The following is a 19,207-nucleotide window of genomic DNA, read 5'->3' as shown; positions in this document are numbered from 1 at the left end:
AATAAAATAACAAAAGACCTCTTGTGTCCATTTCTTGGAGTTCATTTCTATAAATATCAGTTTATATGATCATATTTACATAGCTATTCAACCTTTGTGATTGATTCTTGAGAATATCCTTCTTTGGTCTCACTGTGTAAATGTTTAGAGTCCACTATAATTTATCATGTCCAAATGAATCTTTTTGTCTTTCGCATCCAGTTTGTTCACTTGTAGATTAATAGGCACATTCTAATTATAACAAATGAGGGAAAAATGCAACCTATGTTTCTTTGGGTATGGCTTACTTTGCTTAATATAATTTTTTCCCAAGTCTTTCCAGTAGACACATGAAGAAATGTTCAACATCTCTGGCCATAAAAAAAATACAAATCAAAACAACATTGAATTTCTACTTCACCAGAATGGCCATTATTAAGAAAACAATAGCATGCTGGTGGGGATGTGGCCAAAAAGGAATAATACTATACTGTTGGTGGGAATGTAAACTTGTTCGACTACTCTGAAAAGAAATATGGAGGTTCCTAAAAGATTAAATATAGAGCTTCCCTCTGACGCAGCAATCCCACTCCTGGGCATTTATCTAATAGACCACAAAACATGCCACACTAAAGCTGCCATCACAACCATGTTCATTGCAATATTGCTTACCATAGCCAAGATATGGAATCAAACCAGATGCCCTTCAATGAACAAACGCATAAAGAAAATGTGGTAGATAGACACAGTGGAGTTCCATGATCCCTCATGTACTTAGAAGTAAGATATTGAACTATTTGTAAGGAAATAGACTTGAAGAAACTTTGTAATTTGGTATAGTCCTATTTTTCAATATTTGGTCTTATTGGAAAATTAGGATCCTATTCAGAGAGTTGCCTAAACCTATATCTTCAAATGTTTTCCTTGTTTACTTGCAGTCCTTCACAAATTTCAGATCTTATATTAAGATCATTGATCCACTTTACTTGATAGGACCTGCCCTGAGAGAAAAGAGTCTAGTTTCAGTCTTTCACAGGTAGATTTCCAGTTTTCCCAGTACTGTTAGTGAGACTGTCTTTTCTCCAACATACTTTTGTCTTCTTTGTCAAAAAAATCAGGAAGGTATAGTTTTATGAGTTATTTCTGGGCTATCTATGATTGCGCTGGTCTGTGTATGTTTGAGGCAGTGTTATGATGTTTTGTTACAACTAGGGCTCAAAAGAATATATTTTTTATCTTGTATCATAATTTTGATGTTGTACCAAAAAACTTATTACCAAGCTCAAAATCATCTATTCTATCTTCTATATTATTTTTTAAAGTTTTTCTTTTTTTGCGGGGGAGGAAATATCAGGGAATAGATTAAATTTTTAAATGTAGTATTAAGTTATTCCTACACTATTTGTTAAAATACAATACCTTATTTTTTGTTCAGTATCTGTTGAATATTTTTATGTCTTTTTCTGTACTGTCAGTGATGTTCTATTGTGATATTTTGGTGGATTCTATGAATGCCACATTTCCATTAAAATTGTGAAATAAAAATTTATTTGCTCACTAGTTTATTATGGGCAAAAATTTTCAGAAGTGATTCATTAAGATAAGAATAAAATAGATTGTGGGGGCTGGGAAGGTGGCTCAGTGGTAGAGCATGCATGAGGCCCTGGGTTCGATTCCTCAACACCACATAAGCAAAAAGAAAAAAAGCCGGAAGTGGCTTGTGGCTCAAGTGGTAGAGCGCTAGCCTTGAGCTGAAGAGCTGAGGGACAGTGCCCAGGTCCAGAGTTCAGGCCCCACAACCAGACCCCCCCAAAAAAATTAAAAGAATAAAATAGATTGTAAGTCTAAGTGATTACCAAGAATGAGAAGAGAAAATTGAGGGAAACAAGATATAAAGAAAATAATTTCGAGATACACTGCAACTATATGTGAAAACAGCATGAAGAACCTCAAAGAGAGTTGTAGAAGGGGGACAGAAAAGAGAAAAAAGCTGTTGGGATGGTGACAGTGAGAAGAAGTTTGGCTAAAAAGGATGAAACAAGATGTGTATTGTCAAAAGAATTGGTTGGCAAGTACAAAATTGAACAATGAAGCCTCTTGAAGTTGTTTCATGAAGAGGTGGCAAAGTGAATAGAGAGTATGGGTAGAAGGAATTGATTAGAATACATTGTGTGCATGACTAGATATGTCATCATGAAAACCTTCCTTGCGTAGCTAGTGTATGCTAATAAAAATTAAATATAAATACAACAATGTAAGCAAAGAGAATTAATTGAGACTTGTTTTATAGCTCATATTATGGGGGTAATTGTGTCACACCAAAAAATAGGCTAAAGCTCTGATCCCTCAGATACTTAGAAGTTAATGTGCTTTCGACATAAGAACTTCTCAAGTGCCCCCAAATCCTAACCTAATTTCACCTTTCACTTGTGAGAAAGGTTCCCTAACATTTCTAGTTCCCTACCATTTGATCCAGCCATGTTCCAAAGGGCTTTCAAACTAAAGGTGGTGCAATATCAGCAGGGCCATGGGCTTATACAACCAAATAGATACTATCAATATACAGAATACAGACTCAACATGCTCTCTGGTTACTCTGAAGGCTGCATCTCACAGCCCCTAATGATTTCTCAAAATCTCCGTGATTTCCTTGAGAAGCATGTAACATTAATTTTGTGTAGGTTGCATGTGCATGACTAATAAATGCTGCAAATCTTGTGTGGTGTGTGTGTGTGTGTGTGTGTGTGTGTGTGTGTGTGTGTGTGTGTGTGTGCGTGCCCATGCACACAGGGTGTATATATGTGCTAAGTATTTAGACATCTTGTACTGTTCGGTGTAGTGGAAACCCTTCTTCACAAGTAGGAAATATGGTAGATGACTAGAATCCTCCAGACACCTATGATGATATCTTATTTGATAAAATGTTATTAAGGTAGAGTCTCTCCTGGGAATGAGAAGCATGTGATGGATTTTGGATGGAAAGTGATACTAGTTATAAAGCCTAGTTATAAGCATTGGCTATTGTTAACTTCTGTTGGAAAGAAATTAAATTTTTATACCAGTATTCCTCTCTGTTCAGCTAAAAAGACACTATTCAATGCAAAAATACTTTCTAATTTCTCCTACTGCTTAGATTAAAAAGTGAGAGAAAAGCTAACTTGAGGACTTAAGCTAATTTAGGCGATAAAGAACCAGCCCTGGGTGATTTGGAAAATCATGTTTATTCAGATTGGCAAAGGGGCAAGTTACGGTACAAATGGACAGATTTTGCTGGATAATTAGTTGTGCTACTTGTTGGTCTAATAAAATATTCCCTGCTAATTTAGGACAAAGAAGACAGGTAAGAGAGGAGAATGATACATAAACACTGGAATAGTTATAGTAATTAAATGGCAATAAGTTAAAGAAGGCTCAAGATTTCTGGTAATGACAAGCAAGAAAAGAAACCAAAAAGAAATAATTTTGCAGAAGTGTTTAACTTCTAGCCTCAAAACTCTAGGAACTTCTGTTAGGTCATTTTTACTTATACAGCAATATTATGAATAGTGGGATATAAATCAAATGTCATTAATCTATCAAAGATGAGCAGGCCTGAGTTCAAATCACACAATTATTGAAATAACCATTTTTCACAAAATTCTGATGGGATTGTTTTGTTGATGCCTTTCTTAGTTTTTTTTATGACATTGTTGATTTCTTCTCTTTTTAAAACCTTTAGTTAGTTCTCTTTCAGGTGCTTTAGAAATGTTTTTGTTATGTTTGCTTGATTGGTTTATATTTCATTGAACATGTGGCTTACACATGAGCCTTTCAATGTAGAAGAACTCCTATTTGTCTTTCAAGGCTGAAAAACATTCAGGAAGTATAGTTGATTTTTTAATTATTATTGTAGAGGTAATAACTGAGGAGGTTACAGTTACATGAGGCAGATAATGAGTACAATTGTTTTTGAACCAAACCACTCTTTCTTTCATTGGCCCCCAATTTTTTCCTCTCTTCCCCATCTACAAGATGTGCAATTCATCTTCAACATAGTGTCTAGTGAGTACCACTGTTGGACTTGTTAATACTTTATTCCACCTTTTTTTTGCTCCCCCCCCAACCCTTCAAACTGCAAACAAACAATGCAAGAGGACAAGAAAACAAAACTTTTCTTGGAGTTCATTTAATAAAACATTATTTTTATGGTCATCTGTACAAACCTATGAGCCTTTGTCCTTCTATTCCTATGCATATACTCCTTGGGCTTCAATATGTGAATATCCAGAGTTAAATATAATTTATCATGTCCCAATGCATATATATATATATATATATATAATTCAATGTGCTTACTTGTAGATTAATAGAACATCGGGCATTATAGTTCTTGGTAAGTCTCTCTTCATTCTCCATTCTCTTTTTTAAAGTGTTATTTGTTGAATTTTTACATTAAAAAGAAAGAATGAGTTAAATATATCTTTCCATATATCTTTTTTTATGTGTGGTCCCATCCTAGGGCTCCATATCCATCTTTTGTTTTAGTTTGTTTTGCTTTGTTTTGTTTTTTAAAGCTCTGGGGCTTGAACTCTGGGTCTGGACCCTGTGACTGAGGCTGTTTGCGCTCTCAAGACTAGTGCTCTACCACTTGAACCACAATGCCACTTAAGGCTTTTTCTGAGTAGTTTATTAGAGATAAGAGTTTCAGGGACATTCCTGCCTTGGCTGGCTTTAAACCGCCATCCTCAGTTCTCAGCCTCCTGAGTAGCTATGATTACAGGCTTGAGCCACCCATGCCTGGCCATATCCATTTTTTAAATGGAAGTTTTTAAAATATAATATATGACAATTTTGCCCCATCTTTATATAATTACTTAAAAAGTCTTATTTATAAGTTGGATACTGGTGGTTTGCACATGTAATTTGAGCTACTCAGGAGGCTGAGATCTGAGGATAGTGGTTAAAAGCCAGTCTGGGCAGGAAAATCCTCAAACTTTAAACATTACATTTTAGGTAATTTGTCACTGTTTGCTTGATTCAGACTCAATAACTGAGAAATCTAAAGCACATTTATAAGAGACAGTTTTCCTTTTAAGAAATTGGTCTTCCTAGATTATAAATAAATTGTTAGCAGATAAGCACAAAATACAGAGTCTTGTTTATATATTTTAAGTCATATTTCTATTTTGTTTGGTTCTTAATATTATATTGCAAGATTAGACCCACCATATAAGCATAGAACAGGAGCTGTAGAACATATTTATCTGGCCCAGATTTTCAGCTGATGGTGCACCTTTCTGCAGAAGGAAACTTTTCCTTGATGCATTCCCTTGGAGTTGGTGTTTTGATTTCTCTGTGACACCCCAACCTCCGTAGCTATTTCTAACAGTTATTTAGGCTGAGAACTTTATTTCTAAGATGCCAATTTCATTTTTTTCCAGTATTTTTCTATATTTATTTAATTTCTCTGTTACATTCTGCATTTTCTTCATTTTATTTAGCTGGTTTCATTTTATCATATCTATATGTTATGTATCTATATCTATCCATCCATCCATCTATCTGTCTATCTATCTATCTATCCCTCCATCTATATTTATGCTGGTCCTGGGGCTTGAATTCAGGCCAGGGTGCTGTCCCTGAGCTTTATTGTTCAAGGCTAGTGCTCTACCACTTGATCCACAGTGCCACTTCCAGTGTTTTTGAGTAGTTTATTGGTGATAAGAGTCTCACAGACTTTCCTGCCTGGGTTGGCTTTGAGCTGCAATCATCAAATCTCTGCCTCCTGAGTAGCTAGGTGTGAGTCATCAGAACCTGGCCATTGTTTCCTTTTTAAATTCAGTTTGAAATTTCTTCTTCTTTACTATCTGTAGAGATTTACCTATATGATACATAAAAATAAAGGTTTGTTTTTTCTTGTTTGGGAGTCTTTAACTCAGGGTCTATTTACTGTCCCTGAATGCTTATTGCTCAAAGCTAAGTGCTCTACCACTCTGAGCCACAGCTCCACTTCTGTGTATCTGGTGGTTAATTGGAGATACGAGTCTCTCAAACTTTCCAGCCCAGGCTGGCTTTGAACTGTCATCCTCACATCTTAGGCTCGCGAGTATCTAGGATTATAGGCATGAGCCACAGGTGCCCAGATTTCACTTAAGTTCTTTATTGTGGAGTTGTTGGATTTGAGGAAGACATGTTGCCTTGTTTATTCATAAATTCTAGTTACCAGGTAAGAGTGTACATACTGAGAAAGGTTAGGAATGGAAAGAATGGGGGAAGAAGAAAATACAAGCAAAAGAGTAGTTATACTTATAAATAACAGGGAAGTTTAGATGGGAAAATGCCATAGAAAGGGAAAAGAAAATTTAAAAAAAGCAACTAAGAGCTTTTAAAGATGAGGAAGTAAAAATCAGAGTGAGAAATTTAGAGCAGAGACACTGAGCTTTGGGCTAAGATGGAAGATTTACTTTTAAGCCACTAATATATTTAATTAATATAATTATATGCTTTGCAGAAAGTAAAGATTTATAGCTAAATAATTTGTGTTGTTGAAAAATACTCAGTTATTTTGTAGAGAGGTTCATAATTACCTTCCAATCAGCATGTGGAAAAAAGGAGCTTATTTTTAACATAAAATATGTGTGGTTGAAGCACAGTTATTTAAACTATGTGGCTGTCTCCATCCACCTTCATAACACAGAAGCAGCACTAACAAAGTGTTGGTAATATTTTGTGATTTATTTAAAAGATAAAAAAAGAAACAAACATTTAGCCAAATGTTATGAGAAAGCCAGATGTATGGTACAAGGACAATCTTGAACAAAACCTAATGAGTGCTTTTTTTAGGGTTAGTGACAGAAATCATTTGCCTGCATTTCACAACACCAGTCAAGGAGCCAGGAAGATTCAATGGATTTCTCAGAAAATAATCAATGTTTCTTTGCTAATTGTTGATTTAGTTGGGATATTATTAGCATCCATTACATTCCAGACAAAGCATATATAGATGACAGATGTAATATTTCAGATTTTAATGGATACTTTAAAATAGATCATATACTGATAGGTAATACAAATAATTCTAACACAAGTATATATATATATATATATATATATATATGTATATATCATCACAGACATACCCATACATGTCAAAATAACTGTGAAATTTTACAATTAGAAGTTATAAACACCAGACTGGCATCGACATAGATGTCATATTAATTTTGATGCCTAATGACTTAATTTTGGTTGTACTGTAATTTTACAGAGACAGTTTTCCTCAAAAGTATACTGAAGCAAATAAAATGGATATACAGACTAATGTTTTTAAGTAATAAGTCATATAAATACATGTATTTCAACATCCATATTTTTATATGAACATGTTTAGATATCAATATTATAGCCACAACCATCCCTGCAATTTATCTTCTTCCTAGTTATATTTGAGCCTATGAGACAGGAAATGTATGCTAGCTGAGAAAAGGATTGGAATTTCAGGAAAACATAGAAAGAAAAGAATCTTCTGGCATTTTGAGTTTTGAGAGCTAAAAAATAAATCGGTAAGAAGATGTCATGGGAAGGCTAAATTTGAGTTAAGCAAACATAAAACTGTCATTCTTGATCTCTTTTTTTCCCACCCTCAAAATGGAAAATCACTTCCAAGTCTAGAGACAGGGACAACATAATACATGTGGGGAGAGTTCTGGTTCTTTGAAAGGCACCTTGAAGTCTTCTTCTTTGGTTTAGAATAGGTTTACAAGAATAGATTTCAGAGGGACTCTGGGTTTCTATCTCTGGTTAACTGCTAAGAAGAAAAATTTTCAGAAAATAAAAGGTTACATCAAATATTTATAAAACAGAGAGACCTGGTAAAGTATCACAAGTGTACTTTAACACTGCATGCTACAAGAGTAGCAGAATCATTTCAATAGGTCTCACAGTGCCACAGAATTTACAGTCACTGATCTTGAAATGATACCAGATGCTTGCATACTGGAACATCCATGAGTGTCCTGTGTGAACTCAAAATTAAATTAAATAACAAATGACACAGTAGCTATATTAATGAATGCCAAAATGTAATGTGATCCCAGGAATCAGATGCTTGCCCCCGACAGCTTGGCCTTGTCATACATTCACAAGTTGTGGGTACAATGTCAAGCCCCAGGAGAACTTGACACATTGTTGGGAAAAGGTAGGAGACTTCATAAAAGAATTATATCATCATTTAAGAATGGATTTTTGAAATTTTAAATAAATAGGAAAGCAGAATCAAGGCAAACCCCACTCCATCTTTTAGGTTGTGGATTGTTGTAATGAATCACCTCATTAAAGATTACACATTTGATAGTATTCTGAACCAGGAATGATTGTCATGTCTTTGAATACCCATGCACTGCTCTCTTTGAAATGTTATAGTCTCATTCAACTGTCCCATCCATCCCTTTATCAGCTACAAATGAAAAAGAAAGGATGCCACATTTTACAATGTATTTTTAAACAACCTTCAAAGAGGGAGTGGTTAGTTATGCTTCAAAAGCTGTTGTCCTCTCTCTTTTTATGAGATCAGTATCATTTTCTTTATTGAACATTTCATAGAGGAGTTCTATTGTAGCAGCAACTCCCATTTGCTGCTTAGCACTATCAAAGGAGTTGGAGGAGGAGTGTAATTACCAAATAGTTCTGGCCTGGTGAAGTGGATAATGAGAAGCACAGTAACATGGATTTGGAATGTGGTGTGTGTGTGTGTGTGTGTGTGTGTGTGTGTGTGTGGTGTTTGTGAATCAGCATATTAATTTGCTTTATTATTCCAATGATTCACAAATCTGTTTTCATCAATACTACAGAGATCTTTTCTAAGAAGGTAAAATGTTCCTGCCAGAACAAAAATAGGAGGAGAATCGCTCCTATATATGTAAGGCAGTCATCAAATCATGGGAATTTTGAGAGCTTAGTAATCAGTATTATCAAGCACACAAGACATAGTCAATGTATTTCTATTTCATGATGGCACTGGATTTCAGATCTTTGCAACTCAAAAATGCTTTCAAATTTTAAGAAGTAGCATTTATCTTTGGTACTTTATACACTAATATTAGGTAGAAACAATTTTCTTTTATCTGTCATTAATTTACACCTTTTAGTAGAAGACATAAAGGCAACTAGAATAGAATTTTACTTAGTTGAGTGACACAAATTGCATATGTTACATTCTCTTTCCTGAGTTCTTCTAAAGTTCTAAGGGCTTAATCAGCACTTGAAAGCTGAGATATTTCAAAGAGATTTGAGCAAATTCATTTATACTACTTTGCTTGTTAATAATTTTCTCCACATATCACTTATTTATAAAAAAGTTATTACATATGAGAAAGTTATTGAAGATCACTGAAGTTCTTCGCTGATCAGTGGCCCAATGTACATTTTCGGACTCAGAAACATCAAGTTTTCCAGGAGATCAAACCAAAGGTTTGAGTATGCATTTGCCCATCCATATTTAAAGATTATAAATAGCTTCTCTTCGTTGTACATAGTGTGCATGAATGAATGTACACATATTCCTTGTGGGTGTTAATACAGAAGTAATTCAAACAGAACTACCTGTAAGGCAAATAGCTGTAGAAAATGGAAAATATCACACCAAGAATAGGAGGAAATGATCAGCTCAAAACAAAGAAGCTTAAAGGACCGAAATTGTTTCAAGAAGATAAATGAACTAAAGGTTACCAAAAAAGATCTTAATCTTGTAGATCAGTTGCACGTGTCTAGAAACATGGGGCCTCTGCTTGTTCCTACTAATTTTAATTAAAATCCCAATAAAAGGCAATTAAAATAAATAGAAAACTGAAGTAGCAAGCTACCAATAAAGCTTTATAATACATATAATTAAGACTTACTAGGTATTTTTGGAGAGTCTTCATGTAAACCAGTTCAAACCTCAACTTCAGACCACACACCAATCGATTAGTTGGTGCCATCATCATCTTTATCTTACAAATAAAGTAACCCAGTCAGACAAAAGTTGCAGTAGATGAATGGATTAAGAAAATGTGGTATATATATGCAATGGAATTCTATGTCTCCATCAGAAAGAATGATATTGCCCCATTTGTAAGGAAATGGAAAAACTTGGAAAAACTTATATTATGTGAAGAAAGCCAGGCCCAAAGAAACATAGGTCCCATGGTTTCCCTTATGTGTAATAACTAGTATATGTCTGGGACAAGTAGAAAATGTCATATATATACATATAAATGGTCATATATATGTATATATACATATATATATATATACATATATGTGTATATATATGACCATATATGATGAAGTTAAGCGAAATAAACCCCAAGATAGGGACACAAGTGTTTTTTTTCTTTCTTGCTGTTGTTTCTAATGTATTTATAATATACCATGTGATTTTTTTTTGTTGCTGTGTATGTCCCTCCCCCACAGTATAACTCCTGTTTTCACTGTATTTAATGTCAGTATAATTTGGGGAGGGGAAGGGAAAAAACAAACTATTTAAATAAGGATACAGGTTAATCCCATTGCAACAATGATATGAATAAGACACTATGTTGAAAAATGAACTTTATAAGTTAGGCGGGGTGGGGGGGGAGTGTAGTTGTGAAAGTGGGAGGGAAGGGATGGGAGGCAGAAACAAAGGAGGAGGCAACAATGCTTGATAAGAAATGTACTCATTACCTTGCTCATGTAACTGTAAACCCGCTGTACAGTATTTTCACAATAAAAAACTTATTTAAAAGAGTTGTCCAAAGTTTTATAACAAATGGAAGGATTTGAAATCATACAGTCTGACCTGAGAGCCCACCTGTCCTAAGCTATACCACTGACAAGTTATTATTTCTGTGTAGCAATAAACCTGATACCAAGAAGATGGATTGACAATTAAGCCACAGTCTTATGGGCAAAGCACATTTTCTGCTTGTGAACTGGATACTTTGTAGAGGATACACTGAAAGACACTAGATTAAAATTTTAATTGAAAATTAGGAACACGTCAATTATACCATGTATATAGTTATAAATTGTATTCAGCCAGAATTTACCAAGCTTGAGGAAATTATAGAAATCTAGGGGGAAATAAACATTTAAAAAAATTTTGCCATGTTTTGAAAGGAATTATAGAAACTAAACCTGACTATGTGAGTCATCATGAGGCATACAAGAATTGTCATTTTAAAGGATCAATTTATTTATTTCAGTATTCCTCATTCTAGATATTTCCTAATGTTGTGGGGTTTAGGTGGGAGGAAGTGATGGTTGCTGGTCATTTGCTTTCATGGCCAGTCAGAAACTCTTCTCAGAATGTGGTTCCTTGTCAGTCCACTTATCAATGACACCTGACATATGGCAATTGTACTTTGTCTTTGGTTCTCAGAAGCTTGGTTGGTTCATGCTTATTTTCCAATCTTGCCTTTCAGATTCTCAAAGATTTGACTTCTCATTATCTACACAATATTTTATCTTAAGTAGAGATAGTTATTATTCATAGTAGAAGGCAGTGTGATTAATTTGGCGGCCAATTCACTTTATCTCTATTTAACATGGGATGGTCTTGCCTAGCAGGGCTGAAGAAATATTTTACCACTAAAGGGTATTTGGATGTTTATAACATCATTCATGAGCCATACAAAAATTTTCCTTAGAGCCAGGCTGCTGGCTGTGGATAATGAGCGTATAAGAAGCATATGTGCCTCCAATCATGTACAAAATGATTTTGAAAGCTTTGTATGGCACACAGCCACCAGGATCCATTGGTGCATGTTGAGAGTAAAATATCATCATACGATTCTTTTGAGATTAAAGGAAGTATTCTTTAAAAGATGGATATTTTCTTTGAATATTTAAGTACCAACCACATAATAAATAACTTGTTTAATTGGTAATCATCATTAAAAAGTACTCTTACCACCATTTATCAGATGAAGAAAGAAAAATTTTGAGAAGTAATTTGCTAAAGTGAAGGTTGGTGGTAAGTGATGAAGCAGGACTTAACCCCTGGTTTCAAGCTGCTTGAATGTTTCAGTCTAGAACCCAGCTCTCTGTCTGTCTTTTTGTGTGTCTTTATCTCTCTCTCTCATATAAGAAATAAGAGAAAGACCCTGGAAATCATTTGCCTGTTGGACTAGATTTGTTAAGCTTAATGTAGGCTTAAGGTAGGCCATTGTAGTTCCAAGTCCAGCTGTCTGAGGAGGAACTCTTTAATAATCACTCCTACCACCATCCCATAGAAATTTCTGCTACAATTTGGGGTTCACGGTCTTTGAAGATCCAAGTGTGAAAGACGTAGTTGGGCTGATAAAAATCTGTGTCCTAACAAAGAATCCTTTACTTGTCCCATTCCTAAAACCAAGGTCAGAAGTACTATAAGCTGCACACAAAGTTCAAAGGATCCCTATGTGATTCCTCTAGCTCAGACTCACGTTAGCTCATTTTAAAATGATATAATCTACATCCCAGTATTAGTGGACCAGTCTTTTGGAACAAATTATATACTATACTACTCTTTACCAAGCTCAACCTTGAGGGAGAGGACCCTGACAGCTCCCTACATGCTCAGATTTCCTCATTGAGATCAGAAGAAGAACCAGGTAGAGGCTTTCTGACGCTGTTCTGAGGAACTTACATCTAATGGATCACTAAGATTTCTCAAACGTGTCTTTTATATATTTTTTAATTATATGAAAATTTCTCTATTTTTTTAAAGTGTTGATTGCCTGGAGTCATGAGATTATTCCAACTAGGAAATCTCAAATTACCTTGTGGTTTTTGACCACATGACACGGATATCTATTTGTAAATATTTATGCTGAAAGGTTTCAGATACGATGTTCAGAGTAGATGCCCAAGAGTAGTATGGCTGGGTCATAGGGAAGGTATATTTTTAGTTTTTTTGAGGAACCTCCAGACTGTTGTCCAGAGTGATTATTTTACTATACATTGCCACGAACAGAGCAGTAAGATTCCTTCCCCCCCCTATATCTCCCCACCAACATTTGTTGTTCAAATTCACAATGTTGACTAGTCTTTCAGGGGTGAGATGGAATCCCAGAGTTGTTTTGGTTTGCATTTATTTTATGGCCAGGGATGAAGAGCATTTCTTTATGGATTTCTTTGTCATTCTTACTTCTTCCTCTGAGAAGTCTCTCAGCTCCCTTGCCCATTTAGTGATTGGTTTGTTAGGCTTGTGTAGAGTTAGTTTCTTGAGCTCCAAATATATATATATATATATATATATATGTGTGTGTGTGTGTGTGTGTGTGTGTGTGTGCATATATATATATGAGTAAATATATATATATATATATATATATATAATTAGGAATTTGTCTGATATAGTACTGGTAAAGATCTTTCCCCAGCTGGTCAACTGTCTTTCTAGTTTTGTAACTTTGTCCTTAGTTGTGCAGAAACTTTTTTTTGATGTAGTTCTGCTTGTCAAATCTCTCTCCTATCTGCTGTGCCCCTGGGATTCAATTCAAGAAATTTCTATTTATATGTATAAGTGCTAACGTTTCTCTCTCTCGTAGTAGTAGTTTCAAAAATTTGGGTCTAACATTGAGGTTTGTAATGCACTTTGAAATAATATTAGTGCATGATGACAAATATGAATCTACTATTAGTTTCCTTCATATGGATGCACAGTTTTCCCCACACCAATTGTTGAAGAAGCTCCTTTTTTCCTACTATATGTCTTTGGCTCCCTTACCAAATAGCAGATAGAATGTAAACTAGGACAACTACTCTGGACATCAGTCTGGAGTTTCTTCAAAAATCTAAACATAGATCTTCCCTACTACCCAGCCATACCACTCCTGGGCATCTACCCTAAACATCATGAACCAGGATATGATAAGGACAGCTTCATATCCATGTTCCTTGCTGCACTATTCATAATTGCCAAGATAGGAAAACAGCCCCAGATGCCACACAATAGATGGGTGGATTCAAAAAATATGATACCTATACCCAATGGAATATTATAAAGACATTAGAAATAATAAAATAATGTCATGTTCAGGGAAATGGATAAAACTAGAACAAATCATGTTAAATGAGTTATATAAGCCAAGCACAGAGAGACAAATGGTGCACATTCTCTCTGAAATTAGATCTAAAATGCACTGTGATATGACAAATTATACAGATTCTAGATACTCACACATAGTGAGACCAAAAGAGGATACTGTTAGGAAAGAAACATAAAGGCTCAATACCTAAATGCCTCTTCATGTTTATTATATACAATAAACTCCAAGATATGGAGAATTCTTTGTGTGTGTATGATTCTTTTAAAATTTTTAGTGTTTGATGATTCTCTCTACCTTATGCAGGGTGTACTCATGTGTCTATCTTCGGGAGGGTGGTGGAGGGCATAGAACTTAAGGGAAAAAGGGTGAAAAAATTTAGCAGTGGAGTGCACTGGACACTTATAAAGTGAACTATACAACTTGTGGGTAGAGATTGGAGGGATGGACTGGGAACAAGTGAGAGAATAGAAGACACTATTTGAAAGGAAATGTTCTCATTACCTGACTAATGTAAGTGTAATCCCTCTGTGTATCACCTCTATATAACAATAAAGTAAAACAATTAAAAATTATACATAATGGTTGTTTAAATCATATTATACTTTGTATTCACTTATTAAACAATTTTAAATTTTTGTCAAGAATTTTGCAATGTATCATGTAAAATTTCTTTTAATGAATTCTATCACACATTAAAGAAGCAGTAGAAATCGGTAGAAATTATATTTTCCTTTCTTGAGAGTAGGATCTTGGGACATACTGTATTATAAACAATACTTATAGTAGTGCTTAAAATTAAATATATATATATTATACCTAGTATTTAAAATGATTTATTATTACATTGGCTTCAATACTCATGTGGTTTACTATGTACTCTTGCATGTAAAAACTTGTCTTTGCCAGGAGCTTATGGCTCATGCCTGTAATCCTAGCTACCAAGAAGGATGAAGTCTGAGGATTGCTGTTTAAAGTCAGCCAGGAAAGTCCATGAGACTCCTATCTCCAATTAACTTCCAAGAAAAAGCAACCAGAAGTGAAGCTGTGGCAGAAGTGGTAGAACAATAGTCCTGAGCAAAGAAAATCAGTGGCACCCAGGCCCTGAGTTCAAGCCTCAGGACTACTACAATACAAACAAAAAACCCAAAATCTTATCTGTACATATAAAAAGATATTTCTCTGACTATCATAGTATTCTGTTATAATCAGGTTCTTTTAGAATGCTATAAATGTTTTCCTAATAATGTTAGGAATTTATGTGATAGGATTAGGAACAAAGGTTGACTGATGGACAGCCTGTGTTCATTATAATCAATTCAGTTTTGTTTCAACTTAGATTTGTATAAATTGTCTATTATACCCACATAATCTACGTCTTCAGATTTAAGAATCTCCTGTTCTCGTCTCCAACTGAAGAAAATCATTGGTGCACAAATTTGTCTTAGTTTCTGGTTCCCTACTTATCATTGCCTTAATTTTTGAAAGGAAGCTTATAATGAGTTTAGAATATCTATATATCTATCTATGTATCTATGTATCTATATATACATATATATGTATGTATAAGTTTGGTTGGCCAAAATAGGTTTATATAACTAAGCTATTTCTCACTATCTTGGCTTCCAGCAACACTGCCACCATAACTTTTAACGAACTCTTCCCCAATCTGTGACATGAAAATGGCAATGAGAAATTGACAATAAATGGAATCAATTCAAGAAATTTCTAAATTTAGCCATTGTCTAAGGAAATTTGAAATGCTTTGACATCTTATGGCTAACACATAAAGAAAAAAAAGCCTTGATGTGCTCCTAATTGACAGCTGACATGAGACTTTATATAGCATCGTCATACAGACTGTGTTGATGAAACACACAACTCTATGGTATCAAATTTTTGTCAACCCTATTATGGAAAGATAAGTTTAACCTACTGTTCTATTTATGAAGAATATGAAATTATTGTCATCTGAAAAGATAATCAGAAAATAACTAGCCAAAATATAAGACATTTTTATAGATATCCATCCTTACATTGTCTGTCTGGGACCAGTAAATTTGGGGGCGTTAGATTTTTTAAAATAAGCTTACAATGTTTTTTTTAACCTCATTATAAATATATACAATATATTAAGGAACATTGTATTTTATTTATTCACTTGTGTTTATTTTTTAAAAGAATTTTTCTGTTACAAAGAAAATCATTGTTGAGTTGATAAATTAATTATATCCACATCTCAATCCAGATATATTCTAATAAATTTAAATAAAATGATATAATGTACAAAATGTTAGAATTTAAATAATGTGCATACAGTATTATTGAATGTTATTAAATGCCACTTCAAAGATGTGCCTCATCAAAAGATGATGATATAAAAATAAATATGGACAGCTTTATTTACTTAATGATTAATTTTCTTTCACATTTAAGAAACGATAGTTTCATATATCTGTCATTAATTCTTTCCCTCCCTCTACAAAATTTATATGCCAGGAATTTGAATGAAACAATGAACTTCAAGTATCTTAGTGCTGCACACATGGAAGCAATATTTTCCAGAATAAACAAATCAGTGCATTGCACACAACAGACATTTATCAGATCTGGTTTCCCAGCAAGGTAAAATAAGGTGCTTTGCTTCAGGTAAGAAAGATAATTTCAGCTCTCCTTGTCCTATATTTAAGCAGCATTGCTTTATGTGGTGAATCAGATAATGTTGTACCAATTATAACTTTTATTTTTATCAGGTCATTATAGTAAAACAAAAGCCTCAAGCAACAAAGATTCTATTTTCATGCAAATCTTCCTAGTAATAAAAGATGAGCAAAGAAAAACTAAAGAGTATCTATAAAGAGCTGCCTCCTCCTTATTTAAATTAAATAGCATTTACACAATTCTCATTAACTCTAAAATCATTTTTGCTTTTGTTCGTAATTGTGCTCAGGCAGGGATTCTCCGAGCTATATATGGATGCTCTTTCCTTCAGCTACTCTCCTGTTTTAGAAATAATTTCATATTTGAAGTCAAAGAAATTCATTAAAATTGTAAACAAAGTTTACAATTTTAATTATGATGTTGGCAATTATCTAACTCATTTATATCTCATTTCCTATCTTAGCTGGTTTTAACATTGCATATGTCTCCAAATTACCTTTCCAAGGCAAAAACTTCCATGCTTTCCTATTGCCTTATATTATTACCACTCAGGAAATTATGTTAGTTGGGTGAAATAGTTTTCCATTATAACTGGAAAGAAATCTTCCTCACACCACTGGAGAACTCAATTTTTAGTTGTAAAGATTAGAGAAATAATCCATTTCTTACCAAAGAATGATTTGGGGTGTTTTGTTAGAATGATAGCATAGCTTCTGCTTGTCCCAGATGTATACTAGTTATTGCAAATAAGGGAAACCATGGGATCTATGTTTCTTTGGGCCTGGTTTACTTCACTTAATATAATTTTCTCCAAGTCTTTTTATTTCCTAACAAATGGGGCAATGCCATTCTTTCTGATGGAGGCATAGAATTCCATTGTATATATATATACCACATTTTCTTGATCCATTCATCTACTAAGGGGCATCTGGGTTGGTTTCATATCTTAGCTATAGTAAATAATGCTGCAATAAACATAGATGTGCTGGTAGTTTTAGTATGGTCTTGTTTGTGATTAGGTTGACCCATTGTAACAATCAGATGCACAAGACACTATGTTGAAAAATGAACTTTACAATTTAGGCAGGAGTTGGGGGGAGTGGGGAAGGGATAGGGGAGTTGTGGAGGTGGGAGGGAAGGGATGGTAGAGGGAAAACAAAGGAAGAGGTAACAATGCTTGATAGGAAACATACTCATTACCTTACTCGTGTAACTCTAACCCCTCTATACAGTATTCTTACAATAAAAAACATACTTAAAAAAGAATTATAACTGTTGTCCAAACCTCTTCTTAATAGAAAAATAATACCAGCAACTTTATGATGTTCAAGGGATGAAAGTTATTGAAATAGAGGAAAATCACTTCCAAAGAAAGAAGTACCTTTTCCAGTTCTGCTACCAGATCAGCCCAGTATTTACTGAACTACCTTTCTCATAAGTGCCCTGGGATCATTTTATCCATTTACCTGATGGAGTCCAGGTTTCACCACTTTGGATAATCATGGAAAGTCCTGCTTCCCATAATTTCTATGTATTGTGGGTAGGATTAAAAGAACACAGGGTGAGCTTGAAAGAAAATCTGTACCATGCTCCAGACAACTTTAGCAGTATATTGTTACTGAAATATATGAGTGATCAGTTTAAACCTCTGATAGGCCTGAATATTGAAAAAAAGAAACATGAAATAAACAAAATAGTGTTTGATTGCTGATGCATTCCACCCAACATTGATATGCCAGACCACTGCCCTTCCACATAGTGTTCTTTTTGTTTTTGTGTTAGGTTTCTGTGCTTTCTTTCTGATTCTTAACACCATCATTTTCCTGGCATATGTTGCAACACTGTTCTATATATACTCTTCGATTTGACTTTTTACAACTTGGAAAAGGGAGTAAAAATGATAGTCTTTGTAGCTGAGTAAGAAAATAGTTTAAGGCTTTAAACATTAAATTTCAGTAGATTACATATATCAGGAATGTTGGGACATTTAAATTCAGGTATGTGGGTGCCAGAAGTCTGAGCTGTTTCTACTACACAAATGCCAAATACTAAATGGTTTTGTAACAAACTCTTTTGTTTGGAGCCAGAGAGATTTGATATTTAAAAAAAAAAAAGAACTTGAATTTTTCTTTTTTTTGTGGTATTTAATTTGAATTCAAAGCATTATTCTTGCTAGGCAGGTGCTCTATTATTTGGCCCACATCTCCAGCCCTTTTGGCTCTGGTTATTTTTGAGATAGGATTTCACTTTTTGCTCTGTCCAGCCTGGACTACAATCCTCCTATTTATGATTCGCCCTGTAACTGAAATGAAAGGTGCACAATATCTCAACTAGTTTTTTTTTTGTTTCATATTTCTTTTCTGCTGAGATTGCATCTCATGATTTTTTTTGCCTGAATTGGCCTGCAAAACTATCTTTCCAATTTTACTCCTGCATAGGTTGGATCAAGATTATCCTACCTATATTTCCTATGTATCTTGGATTATTGGCATATGCTACCAGGCCCAGATTTGTTCTTTGCTAACTATTTTTTCAGG

Source organism: Dipodomys ordii, unplaced genomic scaffold, assembly GCF_000151885.1.
Source record: "Dipodomys ordii isolate 6190 unplaced genomic scaffold, Dord_2.0 Scaffold192, whole genome shotgun sequence".
Classification (NCBI taxonomy): domain Eukaryota; kingdom Metazoa; phylum Chordata; class Mammalia; order Rodentia; family Heteromyidae; genus Dipodomys; species Dipodomys ordii.
The sequence above is the reverse complement of the archived record's forward strand: the minus strand, read 5'-3'. Positions refer to the sequence as shown.